The sequence below is a fragment of the Amblyomma maculatum genome, chromosome 1, assembly GCF_055883805.1.
Source record: "Amblyomma maculatum isolate TAMU_Amacu chromosome 1, ASM5588380v1, whole genome shotgun sequence".
NCBI lineage: Eukaryota > Metazoa > Arthropoda > Arachnida > Ixodida > Ixodidae > Amblyomma > Amblyomma maculatum.
In genome coordinates this window covers 250867961-250886272 of record NC_139344.1, presented here as the reverse complement: position 1 = coordinate 250886272, position 18312 = coordinate 250867961, and the positions used below count along the sequence as shown (strand labels likewise).

At 46.2% G+C, this 18312-nt stretch overlaps 1 long non-coding RNA gene across 1 annotated transcript in view; it reads right to left on the bottom strand.

Moving 5' to 3' along the window:
- LOC146206202 (uncharacterized) overlaps positions 1–18312 on the bottom strand; it is a 542419-nt gene that overhangs the window by 275557 nt on the left and 248550 nt on the right. The window lies entirely within an intron of this gene.

Genomic DNA, 18312 nt, shown 5'->3' with positions numbered 1-18312 from the left:
TGGCTGAGCGACAGTGTTTTTTATATAAAGACTCCGTTCACATGTGTAGTACGCTCGCTGCAGTACCTACCTTCTGTGTTCTTTCATTTCGGGGCTGCACTCACCACGAAACCCGCGTGCGACGGTGCGAAACCAGGCAAAAGCCACCTGTCGCCGCTGAAGCGAAAGAGCTCGCGCTCTCCCTCGAGACCGGCCGTGCTTCATCTGACCTCAGCATGCGCGGCACTCCTGACCCGCCCCATGGCCTGCGTGCCGGGGGCGGGAGATGAAGGGCTCCTTTTCGGTGGAAATAAAGTTTTCATTCATTCATCTGAGTGTGACGTATTTCCGTGTCTGTGCAAAAAAAAAAAAAAAAAAAGAAAAGCCTTTGTTTTTTTTTTTTACCTGCTATGTACTAATAACTTCAAAATTTTCTGTCCCTTGTGCTTATGTGAAATGTCAATGTACTTTTTTTTTTCCCCCAACGAAGGGAGTATATGTGTTATATCAGGTTTCGTCTTGTTTCGGTTTCTCTTCTGTGGATTGCGACTGGATTGTGTCGCCATCTGTGACGTAGTCCTTATCCGGCATCTCGTCATCACGGACGGCTGCCGCATGAGTCTCGTTTCTCCATCTCAGCGGCCGCCTCGGCCCCGACTTTGAAAATGAGTTTCAAAATTTGGCTGTACAGCAGTAGTAATGAAAGCTATGGCTATAAAATTTGCAAGGAACTTTAAAGGTAGACACAGCTTGCATTAATTAAGAATCAGTTTTAAATATTAAGTAGAATTTTTTTTAATGTATGTACCGTTTGTACCGATGTATGTACCGTATGTATGTACCGTTTGTACCGATGTATGTACCGTATGTATGTACCGATCTACTGTCCACAGAGGATTGCAATTTTGTAACAAGGTAGCAACAAACGCTTTACCGAAGCACAACAAAAACGAGATCTGTTATGATTTTTTACTTTTATCGATGCATGAAAATTGCCACTCATGACTGGTCTTTTTATACTGACAAAAAGAAATGTGATGCACGCAGGCAATTTATCCTAGTTCCAGGTACGTAAATGCCAGAAAGACTTTTGAGGTCATTGGAAGGACCGTCAAAGAAGAAGTGGTGTGTGTGCTTAGAAGTGGAGAAGGAAGAGGATATTGGTGCTCAATTAATCAGTTGTCAGTGCATCATTGTCCTTGTTTATGTGTGTGTGTGTGTGTATTGTGTGCCTCTCCTGTGTGTCGTCGCCTACACTGATGCGTGGTGCATCATGTCGTCTGACCAACTAGCTCGACTTTCTACAGTATTAATGAATACTAAATTCGCCAAAATTTCTTCTTTACTGACTGCTACTTCGAGTTGCCTACAAACCTATATAACACATATTATAGTGTCTGGCGTGGTGATTACAGGTTGTGCTCGAGGAATTTGACGCAATTGTCTGGCATTGACTCATTTATTGCATATCACTCATTTTACATGGTAACTCTGCTTAAGCAGAGTGGCTTGTTGGACGAGTTGGTTGGATATAATTTTTAAAACAGCGCGCTAAAACACGGACAGAGTGTGGACATAGTGAAGCAGTTGTGTATAGGACTCCGCTCACACACGGAAAGACACACGTACGTTGGTCGAACGGGACGATATTTAAATCGCAGGATCTGTCAGCACAAGAAAGTTTTAGAGCAGAAAAGGGACAGGAATCTTGTTGACAGTTGTCTGGACTGCTAGTGTGAACCGTGCTTCCAAAGGACGGAAGTAATAGAGACCAAATAGCAAGAGAAAATATTGAGGCAGTAAACACAGAAGATTCTAAAGAAACATGCGTAAGCAGCACTTTCCTAAAACTTCAATCGAAGGAAAGGGATTTTTTGGAAGAGAGGGGATGACGTATGAGGACATATGTGAAGGGACTGATTGTCGACTTTTTATCTGCGTCTTCCTAAAAAAGAAACGCTTCATGAATAAAAATTCACTTGTCAGTTCAGTACAATGTGTGTTTGCCTCTTTACATATCTGTCCGTGCTCTAGCGCTGTTTTAAAATAACTCTGCTTGCCAGAAAACATCACAGCTGAATCGCCGGCATATGCAGTGCCATACTGTACAAACATTTATAGAGATGATTTACCCAAAAGAAAATAGTAATGACATTAGTATAGGATGTTGGGGCAATCCGCGTAAACTGTTGAGAAATGTTTGGCGCAATATTTAGAAATGCATTACGTGAGCTTTCTTGGAGTACTCTAATTAAAGAAATTTGATGCGGCATTGTCTTGTTTATTGAATTAGCAATGCATTGCTCTGCTAGTGAGGCAGGAAAACCGAATTAATCCGTTAAGCGTACAAACTGTTTCCGTTATACGTAAAAACGTCGTTTTACATATGTGACGGCTGGAGTTGACAATTTCTTCAGCCTGAAACCATGCTAAAATATTATTTTAATGAAGGAGCCAGGAATTAACGAAAAAAAAAAAAACAACAACAACGGGCGCACAACCAGCGCCGCAAGGTAAATGCAAGGTCGGCTTCATCTCAGTAAGTTGAACCAGTGGTATCAAAATTGGTCGATACGTCCTTGTGTCCCGTCACGAATGCACGCAAAAAGAAAAGAATAAGAACAAATGACATTGGAACCGTAAATTGGAGTATCCGGCAGAGAAAGATTAGTTAGTTCGTTACAAAAGGTCCGAGCTTGAGCTTTGCCCTACGCTTCGTTGCTGCGCGCAGCGTACAAGCAGACGACACCCGCACTGAGGGAGCAGCCACTGCCGCAACCGAGGCGCGCTGTCAAGCAAAGACATCATGTGACGTAGTGGCACGTGACAGCAGCGAGGAACCGCCTCTCTCTGACTTCCGGCTCGCTCGGTGATGAGCGCGTCTACGCGTAACTTTTCATTCGTGTTTTGAGCACTAATAAAGTCGTAAAAAAGCTCAGCATAATCTGTGTATATTATTGTGTCCACGTTCAGCGTTGTCTACCTGAAAAAAGGGCGAAAAGGCTTTGTAAGTGCGATAACGTTAGCTGTTGGACCAGTTGGAGCATGTTGAACAGGGGTGCCAGCGGAAACACAAAGACGCGTACACAAGAACGTGGAGGTAGACACGGACGGACGCTGGACTATCAACTGTAGTTTATTGAAAAAAAAAAAAAAAAAAATCCGTTTGAGCCAGCGTCGTCTGTTTGCTCTGAAGTTTAGCATACGCTCCAATCACTTGCTAAAAATTCGTTAGTTGCTGCTTTTATCGTGCAGAAGGGAACACTTCATGCTCTCTACAGGTCAACTGCTTTAATAGTTCACTGAATGAATACTGCAGAAGCTGACATGCTCCTATCAACTGTATCATGGTTAATATTATACTAGTATAATAGCATTGTACTAGTATAACAATCCCTTTATTTATTGATAGCTATCAATAAATAAAAGGATTGTGAGTATCATAAAGGAAATAAAAGTCTCATGCAATTGAATTTTATTTCAGCTGTATTGAAACCTGCAACTGTAATACATATGATGCAAATTGTTTGCTGTGAATGTTCAGTTAGCATGCATGCTTTATGTCCCAACATGCATGAAACCCAAAGTAAATGGCTGAAAAGCTCTACTAATGTGTGTCAAGGTCCTGATAGCTATTCCTGACCCGGATGGGCCTAGCTAATCTAGCTGTACAACAGGCATTCACTTGCAGAGGCTTTGGTGCATGTAAATTAACCAAGCAGGTGGTGCCAGATATTTCAAACCATGTACCGATGAACTTTAACGACACTCGCTGCCGAACACACTCGACGGGAAGCGAGTTTGGCGAACTCACTAAACTTTGTCCGGCAGGCGAGTGTGTAGTCTCAACAGCAGGGCAGTGACATATCACTCATGCATTTTTTGAGAATTACAATGTTTCGAAATGTTTACCGTAAACAATGCGTACAGATGAATAGCTACCCTCGCTCGCAGCGCTTGCGCTAACGCGAAGGCGTTCGTCTGCTGCTGCACTTCGATGGTATGCGGTATCTCAAGCTGCATCAACGAAGTTGGAGTTATTTGTAACCCAATCTCTAGAAAGTCGTCACTTGACAGGCAACATTTCGCTCAAGCGCCGGCCGAAGACACCACCGCTTTTCCTCCTGCAAGCCGCCAGCGCCAAGCCAGCACCTTTACCCCTTTACCGCGCATCCTGCCCCGCTGTCACCGGCGTCAGAAAAGTGTGCGAGAATCTGTTTTTTCCCGTAAATAATTATCCCTGAAGTAAAGCAATGTCAGTAATTAATCCTTCTTGGGGACCGTTGACCTATACCGAGTTGCCAGTAGGTGTAATTGCTGCGACACAAGCAAATTTCTGCTCACAGCTTCATAGCCATCGTCGCCGGCGGCGCGGTAGTACAGCTACAGTACAGCTCACCTTTGCAGTACACGTATACGCTAAGTCGTCGATTTGAATTGCACCTGTCACTTATTATGAACAGACAGCAAGGTTGACAATAAGGCAGTGCCACGAATGAGTCATATATTCTATTAAGCTGGTCATACGAAAGCGCCGCCCACTGATACTTCGATGCGAAACAAACTATAGGCAACCTGCAGTGGCCAGGCGGCGCTAGTGAGCGCAGCGTTCAGCGCCGCCTGGCGCTGAACGCTGGGTTGCGTTCGCGTTGTACGGCTGGAAGCATCTCGACTTTCATTTTCTGCAGTTTTAAGGCAATCGAATGTCTTCAGAGCTACTTCCGAAAACCAATACTGGCGAAAGGACACCGCCTGTTCGAGAATGGCCATGTTTAGAACGTGAACGGTGTCGATGTCACCTTGAAGTGCGCGCCGCTCGCGACGGAACATCCGCGCGCACAGCTTTGAATTTCGCATGTGTAGACGGAACATTTTTTTTTTTTGGTAACGAAATTTATTTTCTAAGGGCATCAGTCCGATATGTGATGATGAATTAAGAAATGATTAAATGAATGAAAAATGTTGTAAACGTAGCTTTTCATTTACCTATTGCGTTCACACCTCATACCCAAACATTGAAATTGCAGAGAGAACCTGAGAAGAGATTGATCGCCGTTTCTTCTTTTTTTGTTCTTGCTTTTTGATTACAGCAGCATAATAATTTCCTCGCGGTTTCGCTTCAGAGTTTAATATCATGACGAACACCTTTGTTCGTGGTGCACCTTTCGACAGTGCCGCGGAGGTTACAGGAGGCGTGGTGCGGTACCCGTTACGGATGTCGTGGCAATTGCAAGCACTGTGCGGTTGTAGCGTGCGTCATCAACGAAAACTGCGCGTGCCGGGGGCGGGGAATAGGGGGCCTCCTACACCGTTGGAAAAATAAAGCTCTGGCATGCATTTTGTAACTCCGTACCTCAAGCTCAAGCTTGGGGAAAGCCGGCGGGTAATGCTGACACTCAACGGCAAAGCTTTCGTAAAGGAGGTCGTTAAGAGTTAGCATTTTTTACTGTTGCTACTAATGATTAAACAGTCTATCGTCTGGGACAAGAAACTCTTGAGCAGCTTCAGCAGTCGGTGTAGGAAATGTATGGCGCGGAATGATAGAACGAAGTTCCATTCTCAACAGTATCACGGGCCTCTACACTCCGTCACTTCGACTTTTTCAGCACCTTAATAACTAATTTACAGATAAATATGTTTATTCAAATCTGTAATTGGAAGTTTTGAACATATTTTCGCTTTGTGGTTCCGAATAGACCCCGCTTTAGAAATCCGGTTCACAGATCCACGAACATTTTTTTTTTTTTTTTTTATTTCGCCTCCGTTGAAATGCCGTTGGAATACGATGCTGCGGCTGCGCAGCTTTGTTGCTTTTCTGGCGCTACCTCCTTTAAAGGGACAATGCCACTCGATCTTGCACAGCATATACCAGTACACGCCAGATTTTACAGCGCGGAGCGCGTACTGAGTAGTGGGCCCCAGCCATCGTGCGACTCCCCGAGTCAGAAGTTTATACGGTTTCCCCCGCTCACGGGCGATCGTCTTATTTTAGCTTCTTGGCGTCTGTACGCCAATGGCCCCATGACAAAACGAATTTCAGTTACATTACTCTCGCAGTCCCTATCTCCTTCTCTCATCATTCTCCTCAGGTTCTCCCAGCAAGCGGTACGCTTAGGTTTCCTTCGTGAAGGCGGCAGTCTTTCTCGCCGCCCCTGCGCTTATTTTTATTCTTGTTCACATTCGTAGTAGTCGAAGCAACGCACGAGACTACCGAAGTCACTAAATGAGTAAATCACACTTACTGGCATAACAAAAAGCGAACGCAGAAGGAACACAGCGGCCGCAACATATACGGCGTCTGCTTCTGCGCCGCCTCAGTATTAGCTCCCGTCGGCCGCCAGGTGGCACCACAAGTCTCGGCAAACTAGGGTGCCTCGATGTAGCGCTGGTATCGAGGCGCCCTACGGCAAACTCCATTGCAGGTTGCCTATAGGCCTAGCGACGACCACGGAGGAGCGCACGGCCAAGCGCTACTTGCACCGCGCGCTCTGCCGTTTAGGGGCGCTCGATGGGCGGCACTACAGCGGAAAGCTAGTAGCATCCGGTGCTGTGAACGCTGCGAACTTGTCGCCTACTTTCGTGATACTGCGGAAACCGGACCTTTTTCGACGTTGTGTACTTACAACGGCAAGCAAACGCTGTGAAGATGACGATGCTGCTGTACGTGGGTGCTGCGCCGCTGGACATTTTCGACTGCATAGAAGCGCCGTCGGACATGATTTCGTGTGAAAAATGCACGCTGCTCTGAATCATACTAGCTTGATAACTTTTCGCGCTCGAACACCGGTGACTATAACGATGCAAATCAGTCGCAAATCTATATACGTTCGCGATAACAGCGGTTAGCAGCGTAACTATATAGCATAAACGAGGTCGGTTTTGAATGTGAACAGCAGTAACCATGCACGTTAGCGAAAAGCGCGGTCAAGCTAACATGCCCGTGCGACATCGCGATGTTTTGTTAGTCAAATCCATGTACTCAAATGCACAAATAAACTGAATATTAGCTTGGGGTCATTGTGCTTGCAATAAAATTGAGTTTTAAGGTATTTTCATGAAAACTAAATTATTTCCACATAGGGCTGCAGCATCCGCATCGGCACTGCCGTCATTTCAAAATGACACTTGATTTTGCCGTGTGACAGCGAGCACCGAAAGTGTCACTCTTCCTATGTAAGTGCACTTCGTGAAAGTGTCACTAAACTTGCCCGTGTGACTGGGGTATTAACCAAAAGTAACTGTTCTGCTTCTCACTTGTAAATTAAAGCCAGAAGGATTTCCAGAATATCACAACTCGTTAACTAGTGAAGGGAGGCGCTCGCCTTTGCTTTAAAGAGCTTTAAAGCTTCGTATGTGGCATAAATTTACTAGCACACGGCCGAGAAGCAGACCCTGCAGCCTGGTTACTTTCGGCAAAGATGGTGCATACAACTGCTGGAGCTATTCAATTTAGGAAATTCTTCCAAGTACTGATTGCCGCATTATGTGAATATTAAAGTAATAAAGAAAATGATTTATCTTTACGACAACCCTTGGAACCTATGGGAGCTTCAGAATGTAAAACCCCTGCAGTCGCTTCCCATCAATGTAGAGAAAAGCCTGCAGCCATTTTGCTGGTATGTATTTTGTAGTCTGAACCTGGTTAAATGAGAACCACCAGCCCATGTACAGACAGATGCCTTGAATGGATGACACCTCGGCTGCTGATGCATACATACAGAAATGTGGAAAATATATAGCTTATATGCATTGCATGCAGTGTGCTCAAGGTAAAGCACTTACTACGAACAGCTAGGCAAAAGGTGAGCTTGTCATGTGGTTTTTCCTAATGAAAACCTGTATTAATTAAAAGAAGGTATGTTTTAAAGCTTGGTGCACAGCTCATAATTAATCATATGTCTACAGGCACCAAAAAAGAAACCAGCTTGGGCACAAAAAAGAAGATAGCAAAACGTAACTCTTGACACAAGCAGCTTTATTATACAACTGTGAAAGGGGAAAGTTTCTCAGGTGTTAATGATAAGCCCTTCTTGTAGTGGTAGTGTGGGCAATAACACCTGACCTTTTGTAGCAAAAGTTTTGCAATACATTTTCTATAGCATGTAACAAATTAGTCTAAAGCAGACTTGTGAGGGAGAAAGCAAACTGCAACAAGATGCATGGCACAGCATACAGAAATTAAAGACCTACGACAATGCATGGTGCAGTGTACAGAAATCTTGCTTCAGCTTTTTCATCGCAGACAGCAGCTTGATCCAAGTTAATTTAACCATTTGCTACAACTTCCCTTGACAAAGTTTCGCATAATGTCGAATCAACGAATTTTGGCATACCACTTTGGCGCAGCTTGAACGCCCTAATAATTTTTGATTAGTCATTTCTAGGACAGTAATTGTTACAAAATGTCTGGGATAGCTGTGAACACAGTGTTTTCCTAGCCTTTTAAAACAAGCAGTTTTATGGCATTACTACTCTCTGACTTTCATGAACCAAACAGCTATCAGCTAGACCATCCTCTGTCTATCTTGCAGTGTTTTGCACTTCTTAAAATAGCTAATCACCATCTCAGTGATGATTTAATTAGATCACAACATGTTTTTGGACTTTGTTTTCCTTGTTTTAAAAACTTGCTGCCTTGCTATTGTGAAGATAGAGAGAAGTTATGTATCTCAAACAAAACATGTAGAAGGCAGGCCGTGCCTCCCTGCAATCATATTGTTTCTGGCCGTTCTGAAGCTTCTGCAGAATAACTCTGAAACGAGAAGCAATGATACATAAACTTATTGCATGCAGTATTGCAAAAACAATGAGTACAGTACTATGCAATTAATCATATGTAAGCTGCACCTACATGCAGACAATCACTTTTCATGGGCATGTTTGCCTTGGAGGCTGTAATCAGTAAACTGCTTTGCTACATAGCAAAAGTTTGGTTTTATACCATTTATCTTAGCTGTTAGTTCTATGTGCTGGACAATAAAAGATCAAAAAGTGCTGGACAATGTTGTAACTTTTTTTCTTGTTTTTTTTTTTTTTTAAATTTGTGTTATCTGATATGAATTAGCTTTGGAGTATGACTCTGCATTAAAAAATGCTGGCAAATAAATTGTATCTCTTCCTAACACAATCACGTCGTCTATAACCCTCTATGTTCGTACACAGGACATGAATAACATGATAGAAAAACAGCGCAAAAGACGTGCACGGAGGAGAAGAACGGACAGGACAAGCGCTTGTCCTGTCCGTTCTTCTCCTCCGTGCACGTCTTTTGCGCTGTTTTTCTATCATGTCACCATACCAACTCGCCCAGATGTCTCTTCTTTTACATGAATAAATCTAACTGTCCCATATTCTGGTCCGCACGAACAGGAAACTTCATCGTAACACATCTTCCTTGCAATTTCTCCACACTTGCAGCGGGCTCGAACTGATTGATCTGCTGGTTAAGCATCTTCCATTATTGGATATTAAACTAACGAAAAAGCTGTCACATAACCATGTATAAATATTACATGTGCTCATAAAACACATTCGTTGACACCGCGTCCTGCAGTCACGCTACGAGACCTTCTATCGTGACGCAGCTGATAGCATTGTCGCATAGGCCTTGATTCAACGAGCCCGAATGCAGAACAAATGCCCAACGAAAAATTATTTCACTGCTTATCACGCTGTACTGATGTAGGCCGAATACCCATGTATATTTGCAAAGCTTTTCAAGACGAACGACCGCGCCCGCTATGCTGCCGCAGGTCAACATCGGCTATGCGCTGCTTCCTCTGCAGCGTATAGCCGATGTTGACCGGGCGACAATAGAGAAAACCTGTGAAAACACTTACCGCTATCAAAGCACTTGAAGCAAAGCCTAGAGTTGCCCGTAGAGCTGAAGGGGATCACAACGTCCGGCTTCTACCGTTAATTTTTCGACGGCATTCAGAATATACTTTACCGCATTCCAAAGAAGTTTGCGCAGCTTGAAACAACGCACAACACCGTTTTTCCAGCGATATGAGCGCTATTATTGACGAAATACAGGCTTAAACCGCACGCCAGCCAGCAACAGCTGCACCATCGCCTGCTGCACAAACAAAACCACAGAAACGAGCCGGAAGCCGAAATTCACGTGACTCAATGTCCACCGTCGTTTGATCTGTTTGACCACCACAAAAACTTTTTTTTTTTGTCCTGCTGAATCCCATGATAGGAAAGAAATAAAAATAAATTGAAAAAAGAATAAATTATAGGCTAAGACACTCAAAATAAAAAATAACACTTTTTTTTTGTTGACATTGTTGCCTAATTTCCGTGCTCTATGTTTGTTGCCAGAGTTTCTTGCAAACGTAAGAACTCTTAACAATTTACTGCGTTAATATACTACATATGTAGTGATCATAAAAATTAATTTCCACAAGTAATATATACTATGCACTCTTGAATTATTTATAAATGCTGTTTATGTACAGTGTTGCCAAATTTTAGTGCGTATTAATTGTACAATGTTGCCAAACATTCATGACTGTAAAAAAAAAAAAAGAAATGTTTCCTTTTTAAAGTTTTTGCTTACATCATTTTCAAAAAGGCAGACAAGCTTTACTTTCTCATTTTCATTAATTACCACTGACTTTCTTTCAATGTATATTTTGGCGAAAAATATGTAACTGCAAACAGCGTCAGATGTGGTGTTTTCGCTCAGCGAAGGTAGCAAAGCTACGAGACCGGATTGACCGGATCACCGTGGACCGGTTAATGCGGATACGCTTTTCATCGTTGTTGCTCGTTGTGTTGTTGTTAGCTAATTACGCATGGCCAGTGTCTCCAACTAGCACAGGTTAGGCTGTTGAGCCAGCACACCTTGCAAGCGAAGCCGATCTGAAGTGGTGATGTGTGTATCGCACGGAGTATATGTGCACGGTCCGCGTGGCTTCCAGTCATTTGGCCAACAGCGACTGTTCCCGACACCATGGTGAGAACTTGGTTCAAACTTGCTCCTATCACTTGAGGGGACCAGAAGCGCCTTGTTCGTCCTGTTCACTCTGTCAGTGCCGGGGCATGGAGTTCAAATCTAGTTGCATTGTGCATTCAGCACGGTCTGAAACATTGTTTATATGGTCTGAAGCGCGGCAGAGCGGCAGAAGCGTCGACCTGGGCACATGGACTCCCGTTTTTGCTGTCGTCAGCCAGGTGCAACCATTGCTATGCAAACGGTAAAGGGGTACAGTAGGTCATTTTGGCTGTCATGGCACTTCATATCGTTTTAAAAATAAATTTATTTTGTGACTGAAAGAACGTTGTGAAAGCAGAAACACCTAGTAAGAACAAAGATTCTGATTTGAAAAAAAAAAAAAAAAAAAAAGTGACTGCAGCATAAAACCATAAGAAGCCAGATGGTCACGGAGGCTCGGACCACCTAGACAGTGATGCTACTGATAAAATGCAATTTGGAGCAACGATTAGAGCGCTAAATGTACAGTTTGGGGCAGTTTGGAGGCAATAAAACATTGATTTAGATATACTCTGGAGTATGAGGTCGGCGAATATGTCTACTTAGGACAGATAGTAACCGCAGATCCAGACCATGAAAAGGAAATATCAAGAAGAATAAGATTGGGATGGAGCGCATTTGGCAAGCACTCGCAGATTATGACTAGCAGCTTACCGGTATCGCTCAAGAGGAAAGTATACAACAGTTGCATCTTGCCTGTACTCACCTATGGGGCTGAAACGTGGAGGCTAACCAAGAGAGTTCTACTTAAGTTGAGGACAACCCAGAGGGCTATGGAACGAAAAATGGTAGGGGTAACATTAAGAGATAGAAAGCGTGCAGAGTCGGTCAGAGAAATAACTCAAGTTAATGACATTCTAGTGGAAATTAAGAAGAAGAAATGGACATGGGCAGGACATGTAGTGCGAAGAGAGGATAACCGATGGTCGCTGAGGGTAACAAACTGGATTCCAAGGGAAGGAAAGCGTAGCAGGGGGAGGCAGAAAGTTAGGTGGGCGGATGAGATTAAGAAGTTCGCAGGGGTCAAGTGGATGCAGCTAGCACAGAACCGGGTTAAGTGGAGAAATATGGGAGAGGCCTTCGCCCTGCAGTGGGTATAATCAGGCTGATGATGATGATGATGATGATGAGGTCGCATCACTAAAATATCTTGCAGTTGATAAATAGGCGAGGACGCGGCACTCTGCAACTAAAAAAATATAATATAAATTCCACGACTTCTGGAAGTGACGAAACCGCCGACTAGAAGTTCCCACGGGATCGAACAGTGTAAATCTCCATTGGGTTGTTGAAAAGTGCTAGAAAAGTTAGTGTGTGATGCAGACCGCTACACCATGAAGTTTGTCATTACTCGCGGTGTCTAGCGACCTTGAAAGCCTGGAATTGCCACGGAAATTTTGTGTACCCTAAAGTCAGGGAAAAGCACCGACTGAAATCAATGCAGTGGTTCGCCATGAATTTCGACTGCACCGAGAGTGCCAAGCAAATGGTCCATTCACATGCGCACATTTTTCATTAATAGCATGTATTACGCACAGCACCTTTTGTGTGCTGCTAGCTGTGTTCATGTCTATGAAATGGTTACTGCAATACTGGGCTGCTGCAGATAAGTAGGCATCGCTACACTCAAAAGTATTTTTGTGGAATAAGTCGGTAACCAGTACATAGTATGGAAATATGTGCACTTTGGCTGTTTCACCCAAGGGACCACGCTGTCGTAGCGAACATCAAAATCTGTCTGGAAAGCTTGCTTTCGTGCCGCGTCGATTTTGTTTTCGTTGCAGTTGTTTCAAGGGAAATCATGCAAAAGTGTGAGAATTTGAAAACACTATAGCTGTCTAGACACCCTGCTATTATTGCCACAGGATCCCATCTAAGCAGTCTTCAGTTCCAAGTTCTATAATTAAAAATAAGACACTTTCGAAAAATCAAGTCGATTCTCATTAATATAGCAATCCAAAATTCATGCCTGAATTGATGGTAAGATGTGCATCTCAACATTATACAACACCAAACGCGGCTTAAAATATTGTCACGTGGTGGTGACCAGGGTCGATGACACAAATGAAGAGTCTGTGATTGCACTGAAGAAACTCTTTACTGGGCTGACTTGCGCCCGCAAAAGAACTAAGCAACTCGGCGGCGACGATAGCAACAAACGTGCTCGTCGATCGTCGAACAATAAAGAATGCCCGTCGCACTCGTCAACGCTCAATTTAAAGGCTGCTCAGAACAATCTAGATAACGTCGCAACTACTACAAGCACAAGCAGGAACATTGTGGAAAGACGCACGAGTGGCCGGAATCTTCGAGACAGATCTCGGTGCATCTTGCGCTACAACGAAACTGATAAAGATGCGACTAGCGACATCGAGCAGTAACAAACAAAGATTACGGAACGGATACGCGATCCAAAATCAGAGTGATAAGGCCGCATGCCGGCGGCTGTTAAAAAAAAAAAAAAAAAAAAAAAGAAAAAAAAAAAACAGTTTTGAAGGTTTCGCGGCAATATTCATATATCGGTGCATACTCTCCAACTGGATGTGGTACAAAAGTTATCAATTCAGAACGCTTTAAAATGGTTCCCGCATTTATTGAAACCACAAAGAGCAAGGGGGAAAAAAGCACGAATAATCTAAAGGTCGATTCATTGAATCGTTCCAAAGTAACTTATAAAAGTAAAATATGTTGCAACAAATTTAATTAATGAAGAAACAGACACTCGCCATCTGTTGTTAAGCAAAAACTACGCGAAAATGATTTTTCACCATGCTATTCTGTAGTACGTGCCAACCGTCGGGACTGCCAAAGCAGAATTGATCCATATACACATAAACAGGGTAAAAGCTCTTCAATTCGAACTTCACGGTACCGGAAAAAAAAAAAAAAAAATCCAATTTTCCGATGCTCGAATTACCGAATGGCCTCCAAAAAACTGACAAGAACCATTTACATTATGGTAAATTTTGTTTGGCGGAAAATTGGGCAATGGCCGTCTGCTTTCTAGACGGGAACAGCGCGCCACTAATTATTTCCCACATTGCAGTCGATATTTTCTTTTTCTTTTTTTACGTTCATACTGTTGGCAGCATCAAAGCAGACGTGCTCGGAATTGGAAAGCACCTCTCCGGCATTCTTCACGGTGCGATGCGTTAGTGGCGGCAGTCATTCCCTTATAAACATCAGTCACCCGGTGCGCTGAAGTAGTTGAAAGCGAAACTGGCGAGAGCTTCCTATCCCTGGCCTGCGTCGCTTGTGAGGCTTCACCACACGTCGCGCTGAACGGCACTTGACGAGCGCACATTTAGGGAGCAGGAGAACAACCACACTACTGCCGCCCAAAACACCGCGCAACTGCTATCGGTTTGCTTAAGGTCCCTAGATCCATTTTTAAAAAACGGATCTAGGGACTTTAGGCCAATGACCGCCGTTGCCGCGAGCTGGCGCGAACGGCGCGAAGCCCATAAAAGCGAAACTGAAACTAAGTAGTCGCCCTTCGGAGATGAGGTCGTTCATCATACTTCACGCACTTTACGTTGCGCGCACGTTTGAAGTGCGCGCAAGAGGTGCGTGCACTGGCGTGCACAAGCCAGCGCGCAGCTGGGCTTGCCTCGGCTGCCGATGACCGCTAGGGCCAAGATCAGAGGCGCAGGCGATCGCTTGGAAGGCCGGTGTTAGAGACGCAAAATTTCCGGAAATTTTAAGTGGCTTGAAAAAAAAAAAAAGGGGGGGGGGGGGGGGAAAGAGACCGTTTTTACGTCAATTGTATAAAGCTCGTTCGGCCGAAAAGTCGTCGCCGTCACCCAAATTAAAAAAAGAAAAAAGGGTGTCGGAGGGAAATAAATACGCACGTGATTTCGTATCAATATTGCGACGCAATCGTACTTTGCGCAGCATTCAGCGTGGTATCATGCCATTCCGCTTCCTATTTAGCATCCATCTGCATGGTAGTCACGTTGGAGGCTAGTTTGCGACAGGGATTTGAACCGGCGACATATGTCCCTCTGACAGGTGTCCAGTGACAAGATACTACGCCTTCCTTAATTTCCCCGTTAATATTTTTTTTTTTAGTGTTTTTATGGAAATTTGGACAGCAATTGAAACACACGACTAGAACAGTGTAGATTTATTTTGCTAAAGAGCTCAAACATCAATAATGACTTTAGCTTTATCAGAGCATATTCTTAGGCAACTTAAACCCCGCCGGGGTGGCGCAGCCGCTTCTACTTCCGGCCACCGGCGTGTACGGACGCAGAAGCATGAGCACCGGCGGAGCGGCGTTTGCGGCCCAGGCCGGCCGCGGAAACAGGTTTTTTGACGCTTCGGCTGATGAGTATCAGGTGATTCTGCCAAGTTTGCCAACCGGGCGCATTGTGCTTAATACTGTTTTCATGCATGGTGATGTGAAGGCTCGACCGTACCGAGTTGAAGACTTCAGGGACACGTTGGTTCGTCTTGGATTGCTCCCAGAGGTGGTCGCCCTGGGGGCGTACCAAATGAACCACGTTTGGGCAGTGACGTTTAAAGACGCCGAGGCCACACGTAAGCTGCTCGCTGTCAGTGATGTGAAAGTGAAGGACCATCGCTGTGTAATCGTCGACCCCAACGACCAGGGCGTCCGGTTAAAGATTCACTGGCTGTTGCATGGCGTTCCTGACGAAGACGTGCGAGCCGCACTGTTGCCGTATGGGACGGTGTCTGACATCGCAAGGGAAAGGTGGCGCGCACAAGGCGTCACCGACAAAGGGTCAACTACGCGCACCGTGTCCCTAAAGCTGAAGACAGGAGTGAAAATTGACGACATCCCACACCAGCTGCGAGTTGCCGGTGAGCCAGCGCTCGTCGTCGTTCCGGGCAGGGCTCCCCTGTGCCTTCGCTGCAAGACGACGGGTCACATCCGGAAGGAGTGCCAGGTTCCGCGCTGCGCTCGTTGTCGTCGTTTCGGCCACGACGAACCGCAGTGTGTAAAGACGTATGCAAACGTCGCAGGGCCCGTGAGGAACGACGACATGTCGGAACACCTCATGGACGAGGCGGATGCGGAAGAAGCAGCTAAGGAGTCGGGCACCAGCTCAGCAGAAACAATGGTCACTCCCCCCTCCCCAAACGCGGACGAGGTCAAGGAGCAGGGTGTCAAGAATTTGCAAGCGTGTTCCGTCGGCGTCGCGGACGCTAAGGTGGCCAGCAGCAGCAACTCAACTGGGGACACGGAGGTCAGTCACAACACAGTATTCATTCATGAGACAGACAGCATGGTCGAATCTGAGGCAGCGAACTCGGCAGCGGTAGCGAAGCGGACACACGACGACACGGAGGACCGAACACCAGGCCACGAGAACGCAGACGTCGAAGGACCGCCGACAAAGACTTCCACGGCGGTACGGCGGGCGTCCTATCGGACTAGGTCGAACTTGTTAGAGAAAAGAGGGGGGGCTGCACCGCTCCCACCTCAGACTTAACACCTGCCACCATGGAGGGGGGCTCGGCCACAGACATCACTAAAGGTATGACCATGCTCCCGGGGATTCGTTCATCACCAATGATTTGCCTAGACAAAGCCATTAGATTCGCGACTATTAATGTTCGAGGGCTCGCAGCAAGGCGCAAGCAAAATCAACTGTTTCGTTTGGTTAGCGAGCTGGAGCTAGACGTCATCGCGATTCAGGAAACTAAAATTGATGGTGAAGAAGAAACCGGGAGAATGGTAAGCCTTTTTACTTCAAGATACAATGCCGTTGTAAGTCATGCAGTTGGAGCAGCGGCTGGTTGTGTGCTGTTTGTGCGTCAGTGCCTTGGTGTCACAATTCAAGCTGTCACGACTTGTGCGTATGGCCGCTTCGTTGTTTGCGATCTCGTGCTGTATTCATACGAATGGCGCATCATTTGTGTGTCAGCACACAGTTCATTACTTGTGACCACGCTCGAGACGATCCAACTCTCCCGTAACCGCGGAGACCCGAGAGGGCGTGCTTACGCCACGCGGAACCCAGCGAAGAGCACATTCGCTCGGTCGGTGTGTTCATCTATCCACACCTCCGTTACGACCGCGCGGATACCGCGAAGAGCACGTTCGCTCGGTCGGTCTGTGGTCTGTCTATTCACACCACCGTTACGACGGCGCGGAGACTTCGCGCCCCGCGAACCCCGCCTGAGTTATGTCTCCCCTCGAACTTCGGAGAAGAAACGCGAGGACCCGACGCCTCGGGAAGAAGGCATACGGAGCCGAGACGAGACGAAGCACGGACGCGCACGACGGCGCCCCACATCCAGCCAGGCGACCCTCTGCAGATCAACAGAATCTCTTTTTAAGTATTAAGTATTAATAAACAGTTTGATTTTAACTCTTTATCTGGCCTCACTGCTATCATGGCGCAGCCGACAGGATCTGCAGAGGCGTCTCGCGCGCGCGGAGAACCACCGGAATCCACAGTGCGCAGCAGAACAACCTCGACGAGTTCTGAGACCACCTTCATCTGGTCACCAACGAAATCGACAATGCGCAGTGTTCTCATCGAGTTGAAAAAACAGCGGCTGGCCGACGAGCTTCGAACCCGTGGACTACCGTGCAGTGGACGTAAGGATGTTCTCGTCACACGCCTCTTGGACGACAACGTTCGCCTTCAGGCCTCGCTGGCTGCGTCCGACTCAGCTACCAGCCAGGCTGAAGCAGTAGGCGATGACAACGGAGGAGCGGACACGGAGGGACCGACGACAGTCGAAATTCTGCAGGCAAGAGTTGACGAACTGGAACGGCTTGTAGCCCAACGACGCACGTCACACGCAGCGAGTGACGCAACGGGGCTACTGCATCCAGTGTCGACACGAACGGGGCACGATACGGACTCCCAACGCAACGACGGAAGTCTCGCGCCTACTACGACAACGAACCAACGGCCGGCAGACACGAATCGTGGTACGCCTCCGCAGTCCTCGCGGGAGAACAACGCTCCAGCTCCCGAAGGTTCGCCAAGCCTGAATGAAATAATGGCCATGTTCGCACGCGCGCAACTGCAGATGACGGAAGTATTGTCCAGAGTGTCAGAGCCAGCTCAGCCCATTCTGATCCAGTCAACGAACGACACCGCGTCCGCCATCCCCGAGTACGACGGCAATGCGCAACAAAATGTCCAGACGTGGATATTGCAGGTGGAGCGCGTAGCTGCCTTGGCACACTGGTCCCCATCACTGACGCTCGCTACTGCTGCAACACGGCTGCACGGAGCCGCGAAGGATTGGCACAGCTCTTACGGCATGAGTTGCGAATCGTGGGACTCATGGAAGCAAGCCTTCGCCTCGCGCTTCGACAGGAGGCTCACGATGCAGGAATTCCT